The sequence below is a fragment of the Poecilia mexicana genome, unplaced genomic scaffold, assembly GCF_051168715.1.
Source record: "Poecilia mexicana isolate PSO_F unplaced genomic scaffold, ASM5116871v1 scaffold_1, whole genome shotgun sequence".
Classification (NCBI taxonomy): Eukaryota; Metazoa; Chordata; class Actinopteri; order Cyprinodontiformes; family Poeciliidae; genus Poecilia; species Poecilia mexicana.
Genome location: NW_028263370.1, coordinates 1,911,596 through 1,934,388, shown reverse-complemented (window position 1 = coordinate 1,934,388; position 22,793 = coordinate 1,911,596). Strand labels below are relative to the sequence as shown.

Here is a 22,793-nt window from a genome sequence, read left to right as displayed (position 1 = left end):
ATTACTTATTCTTCAGGGAGGGAGAAAAGAAAGAGGAAGATTAGAAAAAAGACAAGATAAAGGGTTGTTCTAATGTGTCTTGGTAATGTTTATCAAAAAGATTTGTGAAGCTGCAAATAGAAAATTAGCTTGAACGGTCCAGTTCAACAGCCAAACATTTATGGTAGGGTCTTTGTGTTTGTATGAAATTGAGTTTTAACTTTAAATGAGTTGATTCTGAGTTGACTCTCTGTATATTTCTCAGGTATTTTTGGCTTCAAAACATTGTGTTTGACAACAATAATTAAAACTTCTCAATGTTTGACATTGTCTAGAAAAATGTTTTTACATCAGGCTACACAGATATGCTGCATTAATATATCAATGAGCTACTCTAAGCTGTAGTTGGCAATTGCTGGGTTTCAGTCACATGACCGGATGACGCGCGAAATTCAGATGGAGGGTCAGAAGGGGGTTTCTCCGGTTCAAAACAAAGCAAAGTTGATCACAATGAGTATGCTATACTCATCAACTTTGCTTTGCCCTAAATAGGCTGGAACAACAGAGGTATCTCGAAAAAATACACATATATTTAGGATATGATCCGTATTATCTCGGTAACAGTTCACAGTGACTGTATGACTGGATAGGTTATATTTAATTCATTTAGCTTTTTTATTGTTATTTTTTTAGCATTAAAGTCCCACTGAATAAACATTATAAACTGAATAAACACTCTGCACTGAGCTAGCTGCTAACAACATTAGCGCTCTGAGGACAATCATGCTAGGGCATAAAAATAATATATCTTACCTTACATATGAATGCTTGTCTTTCTAAGTAACTGTTCAATAAAATATCTGAAAATACAATTTAAACAATGCGATTGTTACCTGTTAGAAAGTGATGCTGGGTTAGGGTTGGCCGATAAATGTATCTGATATCAAAACCAAATTTCGCTTAGGGCCCCAAGGAGGTTTGGGCTATCCCTGGGTTTACAAAAAATCAGAAACGACTCTTCTCCAAATTGTGCTTTGAAAGCCAGCTCCAAGTAGTGAGTACATCCAAACACAGGCTGATTCAACCTCCATCCACCGTGGCTGTCTTTTTTGTTTTACTTGTCGTATTTTTAACGAAGCTAAAAGTCAGCGATGCTTTGATACGGGTTTCCTGACTGGAAACACTCAACAGAACGCGCGCCTGATTTACACTCAAAGTCTATGTGGAGGCGCGTCGAGGGTCTTTGCGGTGCGTTTCGAGCTTGGAGCGTTTGACGCATCAAGCGCGTCGGACGCTCCACATAGAGCTTGACTGTAAGCCAGACACAACTGACGCTCAAAACGCGTTAGGTGTTAACGCACCGTTAGCCTCCAGCAGGCAGCAGGAGGAGGAACTGTCTTACTGCTGCAGGCGAAGGTTCAAAGTGTACAAAATAGCTCAAGTGCGTCATGCCCAGCCTTGACACACATCTAAATTCCAATCGTCTTTGAGTAAAAGTTTTGGAAAAGTCGTGGAATTTTTTTTCTAAATACCAATGGGAACCCTGTACATCCCCCGCTGACTTTTATTATTAAAATGGTAAATTTAGGTTTGCCTGGACTTTTATAAACTAATGCCTCTTCTATGCATAATTTTTTTTGTATTAATGTTGTTACAGATAATAGGCAAACCCTGCACTGCGTTTGGTAGTAGTTTAAATTACTTTCAGCTACATACTTTCAAAAGAATATTCAGATTCAGAATACTAGTCCAGAATAAAAAAGGCACAGACAGGGCGGGACCTGCCGTGGACAGTCTGGCGGACAACACCAGCTGGAGGCTCCAGCTGGAGGCGCCACAGCCTCATGAAGGCAGCAGGAGGCTCAGAGGGGCTGGCAGGAGACTCTGGAGGGCCGGAAGGAGGCGGAGCTCCAGAAGACAGGGACTCGGGCGGAGCACAGGGAGACTCTGGGGGCGGAGCCAAATCGGCAAACTCAGTGCAGAATATTCTAGTTAGATTTGAAATGTCTAGATGTAGTCTTTAAAGTACAACACATTAAAAATGCTCAAGATAGTGAAAAATTAAGTGTAATCTAGGGCTGAAACGATTCCTCGAATGATTCGAGTACCTCGATTACTAAAATTCCTCGAGGAAAATTTACCTGCCTCGAAGCTTCGTTAATTTATGTTTTATTAGTTAGCGCACCGTGTTCCGACCGGGACTTCATTTGCGTTGCGCGGAGCTCTCACTTCCGCCTCTGAGTTGTTGACAAAAGCTAAGTCTCAGCGGCATAAAGTCCAATCTTCAAGATTGGCCCGTGGGGATTTTATTGATTGATGATAATGCCCGACTTTTTATCGTTTTTTGGGGAACCAATAAGCATCCTTAAAATGACTGGGGGAATGCCTGGAGTACGGCAGCATTTCTCCTCCGGGGCTGCTGGTTGAAAGCGAACAGCGGGAAGAGCGCTGAGGTGAGCGGATAGACTGAACAGGGCGGGCGGCTGAGTAGCTGATGCTTACCGTGTAAATGTAGCTTTACCGACGAACCGCACAATAAATTTCATATCCCGGTCTGAAGAAACGGGTGGCGGAGCGCATCGTACATGGCTGGTAGATGAGTTTCTGAGTGTGACCAGTGAAGGTGTCGTAAATATCCCGTATTGCTTCCCCCGTGTTCGTCCCCCGGTCTAACGGTTCGTCAGTCCGCTGGTCTATTTCCTCCCCTCCACCCCATCTTACGTTCGTTCATTCGCCCTCTCCTCCCAGTCCAGGCGGCATTTCCCGTATTTTCAAACCCAAAGCGTGACAGGTTAGGTGGCAAGGTGAGTTTAATTAATCTATTAAACTCACTGAAGATGAATACATAAACTAAAAGCTGGATTGTAGACATTTTTTATAAGCATATTTGTGAGCCTGCCTCTTTATTAAATTCAATATAATTTCAGATTTTTCTATAACTTTTCTTCTGGTTAACTTAGAAAGTGAGCTATTATTGTTACAGGTTAGTTTTCTAAACTACAAAAAAGCAACTGTTAGGGAAGCTCAAATATGAAAAATTGGACTGATATTGATATCTGATAGTAACACCGGTATTATGCCAGATTTACCAATATTTCATTTTATAATTTTTTTTATCCGATTACTCGATTAATCGTAAGAATAATCGATAGATTACTCGATTACTAAAATATTCGTTTACAACAGCCCTAGTGTAATCGCCCTTTAGCTATTTTCTGAATTAGATGCTACATTCAGAAGCTAACTTCAGCTTTGACTGATAGCTACCGTGCCCATAGTAGCACATATATAGTATTCATAGTGTCGGGCACTGTGTGTGTGTGTGTGTGTGTGTGTGTATGTGTGTGTGTGTGTATATATATATATATATATATATATATATATATATATATATATATATATATATATATATATAGTGCCCAACATCACACACAGATAATCTAAACACTTAACGTTTACATAACATCTTTGTAAGATTGTCCTTGTTCACTTTGTCAGCTATATTCTGGTTCTGGTTCTGCTCTGCATCCCCAGAACCAGAACCAAACGAGGAGAAGCAGCATTCAGTTTCTATGCACCACAAATTTGGAACAAACTTCCAGAAAACTGTAAAACAGCTGAAACACTGAGTGCCTTTAAATCTCAACTTAAAACCCACCTGTTTAGAGTTGCTTATAGCTAAATTAGGATTAGAGTTGGGTTTTGATGTCTTCGATGTTTTTAATGTTTTTATTTTTACTTTTTATCTATTTATTAATTTCTTTTAAATGGCGTTTTAACTAAAACTCTGAAGTTTAAGCAAATGGTGTTTTGACAAAAAATCTGTAAATTCCGTCCTGTCAGGCGACGGGGCCTGGATAATACCCGTGTTAAACAGACGGCGGAGTCCGGCGACGACAGGCGCTTAAATTCCATAACAAAAGTATGTTTTTATCTTTTTTTTATTATCTTTTTAAATCTTTTTCTTCTTTTTTCAAAATCTCTTTCTCTTTCTTACTGTTTATTCAATGTCACATGCTGTTCTTATGTTTTTCTTTAATTATGTAAAGCACCTTGAAATGCCTTGCTGCTGAAATGTGCTATACAAATCAAATTTGATTGATTGTATAGCATTCTTTGTCATTCTTTGTCATTGTTGGAGCATTTAAGGATGTCTGAATAATTCTATAAGCATCATTAATAGTCCTGCAGGACGGAGGAGCCATTGCTAACATACTGTTGCCTGCGCACCGGAAGCAGTCTATGTGGCGAAAAAATACAGAAGTGTGAAAATGGAAGTCGTGGCATATAGGCTATTCCCATATTCAGTATGTGATACTGAATATGGGAATAGAACGACTATTAGTTTATGATTATGACGATAAAATGTGATCAATATTACAGTTTTAAGCTGCAGTCGGTTTATCGCTTTAAGAAACCCAGGTTGTTGCACATACAGACAGGGGAAGTCCAGACACAACAGCAGCCAGTGAAACCACAGCAGGGATTTTAGTCTCTGAAGAGTACAAGTGCGGTTGTTTTGAATTTTCCTTCAAGACTTTTTAAAAATGTTTTTTGCTTTTTCTGCCTTTCCAGTATGTAGAAATGAGGAACACTACTGACTGAATATTCCAGTTTCACCTGTGGCCACAAACTCCTCTGCTTGCAGCTAATAGGGGACTTATGAGGTATGTTATCAGGATGTCAGTTTCAATATCTTGCTGATGATAGTTTCTGTGTTGGAATACTGGTAGCTCTATATCCTCATAGGCCGTGATCTGTTTCATGTTTCTCTTTCAGAAGTGAACGTCAGCTATGTCTGGCTGTCTGTCATACATTGTTGGATAATTTAGGGGTACTAGTACGTGGATGGGTGATCAACTTATCATAACGTAGGTAAGCGATGTCCCCTCTTTGACGTGCTGCTTTTAAGTCCGGCATTAGTTCCGCCCTCCTTTTCCTTACTGCATCCGTGAAGTCTTCGTTAATGAAAATCTTAGATCCCTTAAGTGCCTTGGTGCTCTGCAGAATAGTTGATCTGTCCTTGTATCGTAAAGGACTTTATGATATATGTACTTTATGAGGTATGTACTTTATGATATATGTACTTTATGAGGTATGTACTTTATGATATATGTACTTTATGAGGTATGTACTCTGTAAAGTATTCCGTTATAGTTTTTTTAATAACAGACAGTAGCAGACGGACCCCTTGAAAAAGATTATATAGTAGGAACATTTACCTCATCATTGTTGTGACCTGGGATGAAATAGTTGCATGCAAGCAGAAAGAGATGAGCTTTTCACACATTTGTTAACATATTGTTTTAGTTGCTGATGCATCATTTTCTACAAATGATCAAGTGTTCACTAAAGGAATACTGTTATTTAATTTTGGGAGTAAAATGTTTGTTATTTTAAAATGAGGAATTTCATTATTTATTTGCATTTTCAAACATATTTCTAATTTTGCATAAAAAGGGCTTAAAAGGTAAATGAAAAATCTGTCCACTGCCACGCTTTTATGTGATTGACAGAACAAGTAAAACAATTGTTAGTTGCAGCCTGTATGTATCTAGCTATCTATCAGCTGGATAAATCAATTTAGATAGATTTGTCTATCTACCTAGATCTATAGATCTATCCATCTAGATATATGCAGCTAGATAGATCTATCTTGATAGAGACCCTTAGGTACAGCTGCTTGTGATTGTCACACCCTTGGAGATTGTTATAATGCAATGTCTCATTACTGCTGCAGATAGATTTTCCACTGCTCTTTGGATCAGAGAGGGTTTCCCCCCGAGAAAACTTGCTAAGCCCGGTGGTCAGGGCGCTGAGGCGGTCCACCAGCGGTCCACCGTGTTTTTGTATTAAAAGATGTTAAATAGGCAGGAAATGTAAAAATATTACTGAGTAATTATATGTTACAGGAAAACATTACCAGTGAAATGCTATTTAAACCCCACAACTAGTCTTAAAAACAACAAATCAAAAATTCCGATTAAAATGAATGTCAATTATTTGCACTTCTGTTTAATCCAAATTAAGCCAGCGGCTCCATCCGGCCCCCCAGGGCTTCAGTGGCCCCAGTGGCGCAACTACACATTATTCAGGTGGATGTGAAAACATAAATCGGCGCCCCCCCCATCCCCCTCTCCCCCGAAGGAAGGTTGAAGGAGCGTGGAAAACATATGCTCGCTCTACCCCCCCCCCCCCAGACGAAGACGAAGTTACGTGAAAGGTAAAACTCGCTACATTTACCTCATAACATGCGTGAGGTGAAGGAGCGTAAGGCGTGCTGAAGTGTATAGGAAAACATAATCGGCGCGCCGCCCCCTCCAGACAGGGTTTTGACGCCCCCTCTGGTGCTGCGCCCCTATACGTTGCATGCGCTGCATACCCCCTTTTTGCACCACTGAGGGGCCCCATAAATGATGATATTTTAACACAGACCACAGATACATGAATGTAACATTGGTTTATTGAGATTATCAATGCTGCTGAATTTGATTTAATGGTTTCAGCATGCATAAATTAAAATACTTTAAATTGTTTAACATTTAAATGTAAGATTTTAAAGAGCTGACAAGTTTACTTTGTAAAAGTTCAAATAACAATATTCATAGTTAGATTGTTTTGTTACCATAGCTACAATCTGATGCTACAAATTAGTAAACTGCAATTGTGACAGATTTTTTTTTTAGGTTGGCCAATTAAATTTAGGAAAAGCACATGGGAGACGGGCTTTGATAACTTTTTGTGCTTTGTTTTGTCAATTTTGGCAGAGTGGGCATTTTTGTAGCTGCTGTATATTCTGCCTGCAAAGACAGAATGCTGAAGATTAGTGGTGCTCAGGCCATGGGGCATCTTGTTGTGTTTAATAAGGTAAATATTGTTTAACTGACATTTTGTTGTAGGCTGTACTACACAAAATTTCCATATGCAGTATGTGGTTTCTTGTTGCAGTCATGTGAGGCTGTGATGATCTTGAGTCCAAGGAAAGAAAATGTCAGTCAGACCTCCTTGCATCTGGAACCAACTAGCAGATGATCAGGCCGTGCTACACTGTGATGGATAAGAAGCTCATCCCCTGCAAAGTGACAACAATGTTGGCAGTCATTAAACTCTTTAAGCTTCACTTTGTTTTTTGTTTGTTACAATGGTGCTATGACAAACACCTGCAGACAACTGTGGATGGTGTTGATATGGACAGTACAAAAAGTCCAAAGGTGTTGGAGTGAAGAGCAAACTTCATATCTAGTGTATCAGTTGAACTTGAAAGATACTGAAAGTTTATTACTTTTGTTTTGCTCAACAATGGGAAGTCTAATAGCGCAAGGTTTTAATAGGCTATATGATAAATGTACAGCTGGCATATTTGTAGATTCTTACACAATGCACCAAATGCAGTATTTCAGCATCTTAATTTTTTCATGTTCTACCCAGGCAAAAAAATATATATTTTCAGATTTTGTCAATGAGCTCCCTGTTTTTCTATATATAATTTTTTGTTTGTATATTTGAGACATGGTATTTATTTTCTGGTATCAGATGTTGAGGCAACATTTGAGAAAGATTTTCACGATTTAATGTTGATCAAATGCACATGGTTTCAGTTGTTAGATCTTAATATCTTTTATAATATTTTTTATTAATACCATAAAAGATATTCACTCATCTATTTTGTGCCTGATGACTGTATTGATTAAGATAAATTTATGTGAGATACACTGTGGAACTATTAAAAATGTGAAATGGAAGTTCTGTGTGATCTTTTCCTCGAGATTAGCGGTTCTCAACGTGGGCGGTACCGCCTTCCGGGGGGGCGTCAGAGGACGGCAGGGGGCGCTGGGATTCCTCTGGGGGGCGTTTGGTCGAAGGTAAACTTTACACCTTAAATGCACAACAATGCCAGTTTAAACTTTGAGTAACTTGGTAAAAACTGCATTGTGTAACATTAAAACATGCCTGACTGCAACTGTATCGATGGCAGCTCTTCTTCTTCTTCTTCTTCTTCTTCTTCTTCAACTGCTTCGTGTGAGAGGAAGAATAGCAAAAGAGAGAGCGAGTGTTTAATTACTATCTTTGTGTTTTTCTTACTGTTTTTTCACTGGGTGTTTATGTTAATTGTTTAGTTGTGATTTTGGTGTAGTTTATCACGTTTTAAGGGGTTTTTGTTTGGGTTCGGGTGTGGCCGTCAGGCGTGCCTGGCTGGCCGGCGTCTGACGACGCCATGGTGTCTGGTGGTGGGGCTTTCTCCACGCTGACACGGAAGAACGGCTTCAAGGTGGGCGCTGGTTCTTCGTGCATCGTGGAGGAAGTTTGTTTGGCGGTTGGAGAGGTGATTGGACATGGGTCCATAAGGTCTGCGGCTCGAATGAGTGGAGCTGTAGTGTTTGTTGAGAGGGTTGAGCAAGCTCTACAGTTGTTGGAGGTAGGCGTTTCAGTGAACGGCTTGTTTTTACAGGTGTCGCCTCTCACGTTACCTGCAACCAAGGTAACACTGTCAAATGTGCCTCCCTTCATTAGTGATGAGTTTCTGATCAAAGAGCTGTCTCGGCACGGCAAGGTGGTTTCACCCGTTAAAAAAGTACCGTCTGGGTGCAAATCACCGTTGCTAAAACATGTTGTCTCCCATAGGAGACAACTGTTTATGATATTTAATCGGCGGGATGAAGAACTCAACTTGCGATTTCATGTTAGAGTAGATGATTTTGACTACATCCTGTTTGCTACGTCCTCTAGCATGAAGTGTTTTGGTTGCGGTCAGGAGGGGCATATTATTAAGACGTGTCCCGACAGGTCCGGGCCGGCCGGCCCCGCCGAGTGCTCAGCAGAAGCCCGGTGCTGCTGAGCAGGTGGGGAGCCCACCTGTGGAACTGCCGTAGCGGAGGAGCCTGCGGCAGTTGCGGCGGAGGAATCCGCGATGGCGGCGGAGGAGCCCGCCGCCGAGGAGCAGGCGGAAAGTACTGTTGAGGTGTCAGCAGTGAAAAGTGCGAAAATGAGTGTAGGTGTGGAGAAGGATGAGAGCACAGTGTTGTGTGGTTATGGGATGAATGGTGATGGTGATGGGGTGAATGATGGTGGTGAGGGTGAAAGTGAAGTTGGGGAGAGAGACTGCAGGGAGAGCAGGAGGGAGTGAGAGGCGATGAGGAGCATTTAGTGTGTAGAGATCAGGGAGAGAAAGGAGAGGTGGAGGCAGATGGTCAGAATGAAGGACAGAACAGTGTGGAGCTGGTTTTTGGTGCTGGAGTGGAGGGAGAGACAGGTGAGGCAGAGGAGGTGATGGAGTTGGAGGCTTTCAGCCCCTATAAAGAGGCGAAGCAAACAGAGGAATGTGGTGACTGCTGTGCAGGCCAGCAAACAGGCCAGCAAGCTGGCTGTAGAAAGGAAGGAGGTATCGGACAGTAGCGACTATGAGAGCTGGTTCTCTGACACCAGCGAGGTATCTGTGACACAATCAGGCACAAAAGAACCTAGATACCCTGCAGAATCTTTTAAAAATGTCTTAGAACAAACTAAAGGATTCAGAGGAGTTAAAGTCGAAAGTTATTTTCCTAATTTGAGATTATTTTACTTCTCAGCAAGATATATTAGAAACAAAGGTGTGTCAGGTTTTACAAATCCAGAAGTTTTTAAAGAAAATAATGTCCAAAGTTAGAAAACAACTCTGAGTAAAATGATGGACAATAAGATTTTAATATTTTTTATAGTCTTTTGGTATTTTGTTTTTAGCTTCTTACCCAATATGGATTCTTTTAAAATAGCATCATTGAATCTTAACGGGGCGAGAGAGGCTGAAAAACGTGTTTTGATTTATCAAATGCTGAACCAAAAGAAAATTGATGTAATTTACCTGCAAGAAACTCACAGTGATCATTTAATAGAGACAGACTGGGTCAGAGAGTGGAGGGGGGAGGTCATGGCAAGTCATGGCACCTCCCAGAGAGCAGGGATGGGCTTCCTTCACCCCAAACTCAACAGAAATCGAACATGTTATTCAGGGGAGGCGTCCTTTAGTCAAGACAAAGTTTGATTATTTTAGTTTAGTTTTTATTAATATTTATGCTCCTATCACCAATGCAGAGAAAAAGCATTTTTATGAAAAAATTGGGGAAAGGTTGGGTGATTGTGGGTCTGAGGATTATGTTTTTATAGGTGGAGATTTTAATTGCACTGAAAATGAGTTTTTAGACCGTAACCATGCAGAGCCGCATCCAGCGGCCCAACATGCTCTGCGGCAGCTGGTCTCATCTCAAGGCCTGGTGGATATATGGAGGAGGATGCATGCAGACTCCAGGCGGTATACATGGTCCCACACAGGAGTGAAAGTAAGGGGGTACTGTAGGGTACTGCGTACCCCTAAAAGATTTAGCGGGGGTACGCAGCAAGAGGGGAGCGGCTGTCTGCTGTAAAGAATCAGTGGGTTCACTGAGCAGCCGTGACTGATTAGTTTTTCAGGAACAATTTAAAACACGACTTAATCAGTTAATAAATAGCCTTTTTTCCCATTTCATATTATTTCTAAACTGTTCGTGCTTTGCTAGAGCAGGGCTGCAACACGTCGATCGGGGAAGGTTTTGTACGGTGGCCCTGAGGTGCAAAACACAACGACATTAACAAAAACACAACAACATTAACAAAAACGGAAAAGGTAGGTCCCAGTGGGAGACCTAAGAAATCGCTGATCGGACTACAGCTCGTTTTACTTTTGAACCGGAAGTTATTCTGTGGCTTTACGTGTTTTTTAGAAACATGAATGTGCTTGGTGATCCACACCTTACCACTACTATTCGAGAATATTTTGAGTCAGGACACACATATTAGGTGATACTAGACATGCTACGGACCAACCACGATGTGTCACTTAGTATGCGGTCACTAAAGTCTCATTTGAAAGAAGGGTTGCATAGAAGAGGCAACTACTCTCCACTTCCTGAAGTGAGGCGTGCCATTATGACCGAACTGAGAGGACCCGGGCAATTATTTGGCTATTGGACCATGTGGCAAGTTCTCAAACAAAAACACAACCTGCGAGTTAAACGTGATGTTGTCATGAGATTGCGAGAGACAGCAGGCACAAATCGTGACACCGCACCTACTAATGGCACTTCCGGTGGCAGGTATGACACCTGCCACAAGTGCCACTGCTTTCGGGACTAGCTGCCAGAGTTGTCACTGACTTCGGCTGACCTCGGCACCTCGTACTGGCACTTCATCTGACACCTGCCATTAGTGCTACCGTTTTCGGGGCTAGCCGTTTTCACTGGCTTCGGAAAATGGACTACATATCCCATGATGCTTTATTACTAGTCGAAGAAGAACTTGAAGACAGACAAAGAAGAAAGAATTTGATTTTTTTTTTTCGCAGAAAGTCTTATGTCAGCTGAATTCCTACACTTTTTCGTATATCATTATGTATGATTCGTTCATCCTATTTATTCACTAAAGTTCATCTGAATAATCCAGACGACTCCTTCCGTCTTTGAATTAATCAAATACACAGCAGGTATCAGGGATGCCATTGGTTTCGGCACCTTTGTAACAGCTGAGTCTGGCTTCCACTAGAGCTGGCATTAGGTGTCCAGGATGTTTCAGAGCTGTCACAACTGGTGCCGATGTTTTGGGGGATGGCAACGACAGTTTTTGGAAAACGTGTTACTTATATTGCCTGTTTAAAGTATTTACATACAATGGCTAATAAATATTGACAAATCAATTACTATGCATATTGTTGAGAACGTGAATCTCAATCGATGAATCATAATTTGTATTGACACACGGAGCATAAAATCAGCCAACAAAAGCATTCAGACTTTACTTATTTTATTAACTTTCAGCGCTGAAAGGAGACGCTTTACCATTACATCCGAGAAGAGTTTCTAAAAAAGTCTGTGCAGCGTCTGAGGAGAAGGAGGAGGGCAGCTGATTATATGGACTGAAGACACTCCCTGAAATCACACCATGTCTCTGTGGCCTGATAAGTTTCTGTTTCTCGTGAGAAATATGCTTTAGTGTCTAACAGAATCAAAAATGTAACTATTTACTATGGGCCCTTTGTTTAACAGCGTGTGACTCTTTCTCGGCCTTGGTAACGCATCTCAACATTCCCCCTGTTGGGCTCTAAAAGAGCCCAAAAAGGAGAAGACAAACCCTAGAGTAGACACTGTCCCTTCCGGAAAACATCCCCCGAGGCTTTTACAAATGTTGACATACATATCATTTCAGTCATTGATGTTGTCTTTCATTCATGTCATTTCATCTCATTTCATTTCATTTCAATTTTGGGGGTAAAAACGGACAGGGCACCCCTATGCCTCTTAGGCGGTGGATCGAAACCACAATGTCCCTCTTACAGTCTAATGAAGAACACGTAAGGAAATAAAATTGTTAAAGGATGTTAGAGTTAAAATTAGAAAAAGGAAATTCAACCATCCATGGCATGACTCTTTTTTGTTTTTAGTGGAATAAAATATTTTCCTTCAGACTTGTGAGAGCTTCATCATCTGTAATTACACATTAATCATAAAGTCGAACGATTACACTTTCTGGAACCAAATATTATTATTACCTTTATGTTGCTTGTTATTTATTTATTATTTCTTTTTGTTACCTCAGGTCAACGTCATGCCATAGAAGGGTGATGAACTATTAAATAACAAAGTCTGAATTTTTTTGTTAGTGTTTTATATATATTTTTGTAATCCAAGTTAAAAAGAATAAATGTTAAATTTTATGAAAATATAAAATGGGTGAAGTGTTAGGAGGATCTAATTTTCATCTTTAAAGTAAAAAAGTATTAAACTTATATTCACCAAGTTGTTAGAGTTAACTAAAATGTAAATTGAATAGAATGTTAGGATGATATTTCAAAACTTAATAAAATGCAAAAATGAATAAAGTGTTAGGGTAATATTTAAAATGAATAGAATATAACATGAATAAAAGGTAGATATTACTTAAAACTTAATGAAGTAAACTTAGAAATGTTAAGGTACTATCCTTTAAAGTCAATGAAGCAATAATGAGTAATGCGCAAAACAATGTGTTAGTTTTAGAAACCAAACTTATTGAAATTTCTATGTAATATTTAAAAGTTAATGAACTACAGAAAGGATGCAATGTTAAACAAAATGAAATGGTAAGAAAAGCTTAGAAGTCTGAGTATTGAAAGGCAAAGAACAATGAACACATTCATAAAACAGCAAACCAATAAAATAAATCAGGATCAAGGGCAGCACAGTCAAAATATACTGATATGAATGAACTGTGATGAGAAAACAAGTAAAAATGCTCTCTAAGTAAAACGTACTAATAACGTACTAATAGTATAGAATCTAATCATATCAGTCTCTATAGTGAGACCTACTACGTCAAATCAGTTTCTGCGTGTGTCCAGATGTAGAGCCGGCGCAGCTCGATAGGAAACCCCGACGGGCCCGCGAGGCTTCAGTGGCGTTTCAGCTTTAACCCGGTCCACCAATCGTGGAAGGCGCCCACAGTCTCACACCCCGACCCAAAAAGGATCGGACTTCATTCTGCAACAGAAAAAACAAAACAAAAAGCGAAATCAATGGATTATATAAAGAACATTAAAGTGAATGAAAAAATGTTGTTTTGTCACTAGATACTAGTACTGCCCTTATACTATAGAAAGCTGGAGTTCAACGGTTGTCTTTCGGTTCTGGGAAACCATCTGATAGGCAGGTGGGGTTCTATTGGTACCGTGCCCTTCTCTGTGTTGGAAGTGATGCACTGAACAGCTGAGGACCTCAGGCAGGGAACAGCATCATCCACAGGTGATGAGGAGAGCAAGGAAGGTTCTTTAAGATTCTGCATCATCCAATTAGTAAATATAATGTTCTTTTTTTAAGGCTTCTCCTTGAAGCTGAAGATCAAGATTTTTTTTTATACTAAGCCAATAGAGCATCAATATATCAGTAACATTTATTATTTCAGTTCTCCTCTTAATAATGGCAAAAGAAATGCTTAAAATCAGTAACACCTTGTACATTTCAACCTTCAAAAATAACTTTGCTTGTTTTAAGTGTTGGCATATTCATAGGATCAGACAAAATCAGAAACCAAACAAAAAAATCATGTAAAGGATCAGAATATGAAATAAATGTGCAAAACTGCCCACAGTCATGTTTTATCAAAGAAATATCATTTGAAATGTATATAAGATTTCTCCCTAATAGAAACTTTACCAGAAATCTTAAACCATACATAAATGTTTTGCTTTTGTTATTTTAATGAGATTCAATCAAATAGTCCTCATTTAATGAGAAGTAACCCGCTACACTAAAGGCTTGTAAAATATCATCAATAGTGTGAAAAGTTTATGATACGTGTTGAATTAAGATCCCTTGTAATATATTGCATTCGTGTAATAAAAGACAACCTTATTTTGTCTCAGACCAAAAACTGTAAATTATGATTATGAGAAATGTTTAGGCATTATTACCTTGGATCAACAATTACACATAGAACTAGATTCTTTTTTATTCTGTCAATCCTTTTGACCCCCTTTAATCAGTTCCATAATTGCTCATTTGTAAATCCCAATTTAGACCAATTTTTATGTGAATCCTCATATTTTCTTCCCATTTTAAACCCTCAAAGAATGATTAGCCTGTTGTTGTTTTTTTACAAGAATAAAGTTAACCCTGTCACTCCATATTTTTAACTGACTTATTTTATTCTCATCATGATTTTAAATCCCATAAGTTCAACAATTTTAACCTTTGAATAATTTGTTCTCTTGAAACCCTTCTATAGAATGTTTACTTAACTGAATTACCCTCCTTTGTAGTGTTGATTATATTTATCAATGTTTTTGGCAGTTTTGGGGAGAAGTTTGATACAACTAGATTTATTAAATGATATAATGTTCAGGTTAGACCTTTCTGCATGACTTGGTTAAATAAATTATTTTGAATTATAGCAAGAGAGAAGCAGCAATCAAACAATTTAAACTATTTTGTAGAAATCTGTTTGACACATGACATTGTTAATTTGAATGTATTCAATTCAGAATATTCAGTATTACTTTAGAAACTCATTTTATTAATTAAAACATTTGTGAATTTTGATTTAGCCTCTTTTATATTTTGCTGAGGCCCAAAACTGAAAAATTTCTCAATTTCTTAGATTAACTCAGAATTTGCTTGAATAGAGTAATTCCATGCATCTCCCCCTGTTTCTGTATTGAAACACTGTTTAGTGTTTCGGTACAGAAACTCCTAAGAAACCCACGAAAATCATTTAGCCCAAATTTGCTTTCATTGCTAACTGTAACAGTTGGATGTAATTTAACCAGGGTGTTTACACCTCAGTGAAAGAATTTAACAGTTGATCGAAAAAATGTGCAGTAAACCCATAATTTGGTTGAGTAATTTTGAGTAATATTTGAAATGGATTCCAAATAAATTTAAGTCATAACTTGAAATAATAGTCCTTATATTTGTAGCCACTATAATTTTAGCCAACTAGAACTTAGACCATCCTCTTTTGTATTTGAAGTGTGGTCGGATGTGGTTTTGTAAATCAGGAAATTAACAATTTTACCGTACTTTTATCCTGTTTCAATTGTTGTCCTGGTGGAGGAGAGAAACATATTAGCCAGATGTTGGACAATCAGAGTTATAATCATTCAGGCAAACAAAATATTTCTGTAAACTGCAGAGAGTTCTAACACCCTGCTGCACCGTTAAACTTATTCTGGGGGTCAAAGAGCAGAGGTCAGAGTGCAAAGGCAGTAGATAATGAATTTGCTCTAAATAAACTAAGTTGAGAAAAAGTGGCATCATACAATTCAAAAATTCTAGAAAAATCATTAAGAGCTACAAAGTTTTGTTGGCAGCCATTTTGTCTCCAACCTGTAGACTGAGGGAAATCCCAGGACCAACCATGGCAACAGACAGGACCGCCTCCGAGTCTCAGTCCAACTTTACATGTGATGTTCCATTTGCACCATCAGAAACTGTCCAGGGCAGCATTCAGTCCCACTGTGCAGAACAATCTGGACAAAGTATGTGGCCCCCCTTGTGTGGGAGAGGGAGAGATAAAGCAGATGAATCATTGTTTTCAAACCTCCGTCTCATGTCGGGCAGAAGCTGTTGGTCTTTTCTGCCATAGGAGACCCTCAGAGATGACGCCTGGGTCTCGTCCTTCAGCCAGGTGTTTCCTCAGAAATCAGATCCTGTAAGCTGCAATCCGCCTTCAGGTGACAACAGGAAAGATCAATCCAACCTCACTGACCTCTGTAGAAGGTGTAAGAATCGTCCAACAGGTCTTTGCTCTCAGACAGCAGTCCAGCAGAAGATGGCATAATTCATGTGTAGAAAGTGCAAATGTCCAAGTCAGCATGGCTAAGAACAGCGGAGGCCTGACGCTGAGGCCACGCGATCCCCCATCTCATCAGCTCCTCACATGGCCCTGAACCCATAAAACCCGGCCCCTACAGTCCGTCAGACCACAGGAAGCAGAACTGCTAGAGTAAAACACAAAGTAAATTAAGAAAATAAAAGTGTATGCCACCTTTTGCTCACATAATTATAAATTAAATGTCTTTTCTTTAGCTTGTGACGTAGATGAAGAGTTGGCTCTTTATTTTGTTTCCTTTTTTGTTTCAGCCAGGCTCAGGGTCACTGGAGCGGCTCAGATAAGGTCCACTGCCTCAGGCTCTGAGCTCCAAAGAGAAATAGAAATGCGTTAAGATGATTCAGAATTAACCGATTATGGAATCAACTCCTCTCAAAATTAAACTCTAAGAAATTATTAAATGTAAACAAAATTTAGTATTTCAGCTACATACACTTTTCATTAATTGGTTATTCAAATGCGTATGTAAAATAATTAATTCAATAGTGTCCAATTCTACACAAAAGTATCCTTGTGAAATTGCCACGTTTTAAGACAACCAGTAAAATTTCCTTAATAATTTAGGTCAAAAAGAAAACTAATCAAATATTCTCTATACCATTAATGAAAATGTTACCATTATCCTGATAATTTTCAAAACTGCTGAGTGTTGTATTTATGTATTGTTAAAAAATTGTTCACATTTTATTTGAATTTTTCCCATGTCCCCTCAGGGGCTCTGTAGAAGTTTATAGTACTTTTAACCAAAATGTTCTTAATGATAACAATTACATCCAACTGTAACTTTATACAATTAAAATTAGAGGTGATGCAGGAAATTCATGAATATTTAAATAAACATGGCATAGATATTGATTGAAGCTATTAAATTTTAAATTACCAATTTTAATGTAGTAAGATCTTCTATATGACTCTGTATTTCAGTCATGCAGGAAGGCACTGTAAGAGCTCATTAAATAAACTCACAATATACCAATGTCAAATGAATAAATTCATAATTAACCATATCTTTAAATTGATTAGGAATTAGAGTCTATTTCTTCCCCACCCCCTGTTGATATAAATTAAAAATTTGAAAGCAATTTTGCATGTTACTATTCTCCAAAACTAAAATATTCCAGGGTGTCACAAAGTTTTCCAAAACTTCTGTCTAAAATTCTAAATGTTCTAAATGTAAAGATTTATCTGAAATGTTAAATGTTTTATGTTTATAATTTATCATTTCCCCCTTTTGTTTTCTTATGTAAATAGAAAACAAACAAAATATTGTTCAGATACTCTTTTTTTTTTTTTTACATATGTCTAAAATGTCCAACTGAAACTGAACTGCAAAGGCCAAAAGTTTCATTATTTTAAAGAGTTCAGATCAGAAGTTGGATTGCTTTCCTAGAAGGCAGTGTCAATGTTTATTTTGGATTGACAAAAGAAAAATTGATTAATTTAGGCAGAGGAGCAAAAGATGTAGACAAAGATTATGCAGTACTCTAAGATGTCTTTGCGTTTCAAATCAAATGTTTTGTTGGACTTGGATTCATGTATCAATTCAATCAAAATTTAAGGCACACAAATGTTGTGAGCCAGTTGTTGTCCAATCAGTTTGTTTTTACATAATCAATTATTATCATATGCACTTTAAAAGTTTCATGTCCAATTTGTGCCTTTCTACCAAGACACGCATGTGTTTCGAAATCAACAGTTAGTTCTGTTAGTAAATTAGTTGGTTAGTTGGTTTGTTATTAGAAAAATAAAAACAACAATAATGTCAATACAAATGAAAAGAAAATAAGACATGTCAAACCAAATGAAACAGTGTCATAATAAATGATATCTGGTTTTAAACCAAAGCTAAAATGTGATTATTTCTGTTCCAACACATTATTTCCCACTTTGAAGTAAGGTAACCGAATTATCTGGATTTAGAATCATACATTGTCTTTGAGACAAGAATGTTTTGTAATGAACCTTAATTGAATCTGGAGCTGTTTCATAATCACCTTTTAATTCATACAAATATTCATATTCATTTACCAATTCTGTTCCCTCTTTAGACATTTTAAGGTGACCAAGTTTCACATAAAAAGGAATCATGTTTTGATAAGATAATGAGGGAGACAAATATTGATGAGTCCATGATAAAGTTCAACTCTGCTATAAACCTCAGTTTCTCAAGTTTCATTAAGTTTAAATTTAAACCCATCAACAGCTAAGCAAAAATTTCTAGAATTTCAACACATTAGATGTCACTTTATTTTGTTTACAATTTTACCTGTTATGTAATTTCATTCATCCTTCATACAGTTAGTTTTACCACATGTGAATATAGTGAATTGTGCAGGATTAGTTTAGTTTCAATAAGTTTCCCTTACCATCATTTATTCCTTCCAGCCAATATTTTCCCAAAGGCTGTCTGTTTAACAGGTCGCCTCCTTTCTTCTGCACCAGGTATTCTAGCCTCCTTTTTTTTGTTTCTCTCGTATTTTGATATTCGTCATCCTCTGGCAAATAAGTTATTAATGCTTCTATTTGCTCACCGAGCGCAATCCATGGCCCGATGCCCCACTTTGGATCATATTTTTCCTTTTCAAATTCACCCTCCATCTGTTTAGGCTAAAATTTAGGCTCAAAAATCACCTCTTCTCTCTTTTCTCTTTTCTTTTTAGTTTTGCTCGCACGGCGGCGAGGAAATCAAACACAGCAGAAAATCAAACCCAGCAAACAAAATCAAAAACCTCCCACAGATTATAATTTCCCAATGTTGACCATGGTTTTAAAACACATTGCAATAAACATAAAAGAGTACATTTAAACACATAACGTCTGCTCAGCGGCAGAAGCTTACACACACAGCTGACAGACACACACACAGCTTTCAGACACACAGAAATGGATCCACGCTTTACAGCTCCTATTTTTGTCCTCTTTTAACACTTAAAACTTAACGAGGATCAGATCGCGATCAACCTTTATCTTATTCTCTTGTTTCTTTATTCTCTTGTCTCATCTTTTTTCCTATGGTGGACCGCTTTCACCGCATTTTGCATTTCTCAAGCAAAGTCTCAGATTGGCTTAACGCATTCTTTTCAGGGGGCAGCACTCCCCAAGGATAAAACCGACAAAACCTAGTCTTTCTCTTCCCCGCGTCCGGCAGAAGAGGGGGACAACCACTTCCGACTGCAGAGACAATCGACCTTTTACTTTGACTATTAACTCTTAACTTAGTTTTTAACTTTAACCTTACTCCTATGAACAACTCGAAAGCCTTTAGACAAACCAGACAAAAACAGTACGAACAACAGCTGACAAGGAACAATGATTGACAACTTAAGACGACTCAGTAAGAAGCAGACAAACCTGGGAAATAGTACAGACAACGGCTGATAACTGAAATTTATGCAGACCTGAGAAACAGTACAGTGGTGTATATTAAGGAACAAGTGTCCTTACCTTTCATGTGGGCCCTACACCAGAGTACTGTTTCGGAAAGTCTGCGCCTAAACGGCCAGTCCAATCTCTGCTCATGTGTCAACACAAAACCCTCCTCTGCTACCAACTGTTGAGAACGAGAATCTCAATCGATGAATCATAATTTGTATTGACACATGGAGCATAAAATCAGCCAACAAAAGCATTCAGACTTTACTTATTTTATTAACTTTCAGCGCTGAAAGGAGACACTTTACCATTACATCCGAGAAGAGTTTCTAAAAAAGTCTGTGCAGCGTCTGAGGAGAAGGAGGAGGGCAGCTGATTATATGAACTGAAGACACTCCCTGAAATCACACCATGTCTCTGTGGCCCTGATGAGTTTCTGTTTCTCGTGAGAAATATGCTTTAGTGTCTAACAGAATCAAAAATGTAACTCTTTACTATGGGCCCTTTGTCTAACAGCGTGTGACTCTTTCTCGGCCTTGGTAACGCATCTCAACAATATACCTTGTGACATAAACTTTAAAAAATGTTGAAACATATCTGCCAAATAAAATAATATGTAAACAGCACAATTTTCTTTGAAAAAGCATTTTCATCTTAAGTATAACCCAAAGTAATTTTTATTTCCAAAAATATGTAACAATCTTGTTCTTAATGCTGGTTAAGATTCACACATTGTCAAAGTTTTTGAGGTGTACATACTTTGTGTTTTGACTTATCAATATTCAATATTAGTGTAAAAAATTTGAAGGCGGTTTAACTTGAAAGTGAAAGTCCTCCTGCTGCCTTGAAAATGCTGTTGAAATGCATTTTGTAGCTCAGATTTTAGTCATTTTCTCATCTTTGAATAAGAAAACTTTGAAGACAATGAACAGAACCAGAAACAAACACAGAGAAGCAACCTTCATGTATGCCACACAAATCTGTAATGAACTTGACAAATAATGAAAAATAGCAGAGATTAAATTTATTAAATAATAAGTAATAACTCTTTAAAACTGGCTAACAGGCATTTTTGGAAAATTATGATAACATGTTCTTTGAAAAATTGCATTATCTTAAATAAAACACTGAAAGTTATAGTGGCTGCCTGGTCTATTAGATAATAGACCAGGCAGCCACTATAACTTATGACATCCTGTGAACTGTCATGGAACCAGGCTGAACATAATGTCACTCTGGAATTGTCAATATCTCATGTTACCACTGTCACAAATATTAACTAATAAGTCAATATTAGTGAACTTACCCGGTTTAATAATCAATAGCATTATATTAAGGTCACTGTATGAAAATAATTATAATCCGGAACTGACAGGAGCTTGTCAGCACTGACATACCATGGCAACCGAGTATCAGTTGTAGTGGTAGGTACCTAGTGGTAGCTATTATCAGCTATTGTCTTTCTCTATTTAAGTCTGAACACTGGCTGTATATTTAAATATGTATGAGAATTATGTTTTAATTAAGATATATTGTATTTCTATTTGTTTGAACTAAAGTTATTCATATGCTACATTCTATCTGAAACAGATAGAGAATGAGGTTAGCAGCCTGTGGCACCCATGGCCACCTTACTTGTGCCACCTTACAGAGTGGTAAGGTGGCACAGGTGACACCTTATGGCAACTGTCAACATGTTTTCACTGAGGCTCTTTATTGGAAACTGAAATTTGAGACTGTATAAAAAATAGACCAGGGCATATTTGCTTTTTTGAGGGAACACAACGCTTAAGAGGAAATGGAATACTTTGTGCCAGATCCACTGTTGTTTTCATTAATTATAAATTCATTCATATTAAATCTGACACAGATGCTGTCACCAAAGAATATTCTATTCCTATTCTATTGTTTTTCCCACAAAGCATATTTAAATATGCTTAACTATGTATAATACAATTAAAAAAACCTTTAAAATGAAATTTTTATAAATATAGCTGTTTGTATTAGGTTTCCAGTAACAAAACAGCATGTTATGAAAGATTAAATGCGCAAATACGTCATTGTGCCTGTCCAATGTATAACGCTGAGTGGAGCGGTCAACCGCTCTAAGATGGCCGCCCTAAATCTCATCAGCGACAATAGGCCAGAGCGGTCCGTGAGGCGTGGGAGGTGCCAGAATGAGGTAGCGGCAACCCTTGGAAGGTGTCGAAGTCAGTGACAACACTGGCAGCTAGTCCCGAAAGCAGTGGCACTTGTGGCAGGTGTCACACCTGCCACCGGAAGAGCCATTAGTAGGTGCGGTGTCACGATTTGCGCTCGGCCCTGCTGGAGACTGCTGAGGCAGCTGAATCCTCAAGGCATCGCTCTGAGGACTCGCAGGGGATTTACAAGACCCACTTATCACTCTATGGGGCCCAATTACATATGGCATGTAGATGGCTACGACAAACTGAAGCCATTCGGCTTGGCCATCTCAGGATGCATTGATGGTTTTTCGAGAAGAATGATGTGGATTGTTTGTGGGGCAACAAACAACAATCCTTCTATCATTGCCCAGCATTATATAAACTGTGTCAAGAGTCTTGGAGTGATACCAATGAGACTACGAACAGACCCCGGCACAGAGAACGGGACTGTGGCAGCAATACAGTATACCCTCCGCCATGCGCATACGGATTATTATGCTGGGTCATCAAGCCACAGTTACGGATCATCCACAGGGAATCAACGCATCGAGTCATGGTGGTCTTTTTTCAGAAGAGGAAGGTGGGTACATGTCTGTTTTTCAGACGTGAAGTACAGCGAAAGCTGATGCTACCTGAAATCCATGGAAGCATACAGTCTGAGTTGAAACGGATTTGTAAAGTACGTCCAAACTCTTTGTGTGAAAAACAATGTTCTGTTGACTTTAGTAACATACACGTAAGCTATATGTTAAACAAATTTTGCTAGTTCGGCAGTAAGTTCTATATTACATATCTGTGATATTAATTTTAGTGTTGCACAGAGGTGGGTAAAGTACTCAAAATTTGTTAGTGTAATAGATGTAACGTACTTTTACTGCTAATAAATTA

The 22,793-nt window shown here is 38.4% G+C and overlaps 1 protein-coding gene and 1 pseudogene across 1 annotated transcript in view; both read left to right on the top strand.

Moving 5' to 3' along the window:
* cacng3a (calcium voltage-gated channel auxiliary subunit gamma 3a) overlaps positions 1-22,793 on the top strand; it is a 62,671-nt gene that overhangs the window by 5,858 nt on the left and 34,020 nt on the right. The window lies entirely within an intron of this gene.
* LOC148161025 (uncharacterized) lies at positions 8,888-9,635 on the top strand (annotated as a pseudogene).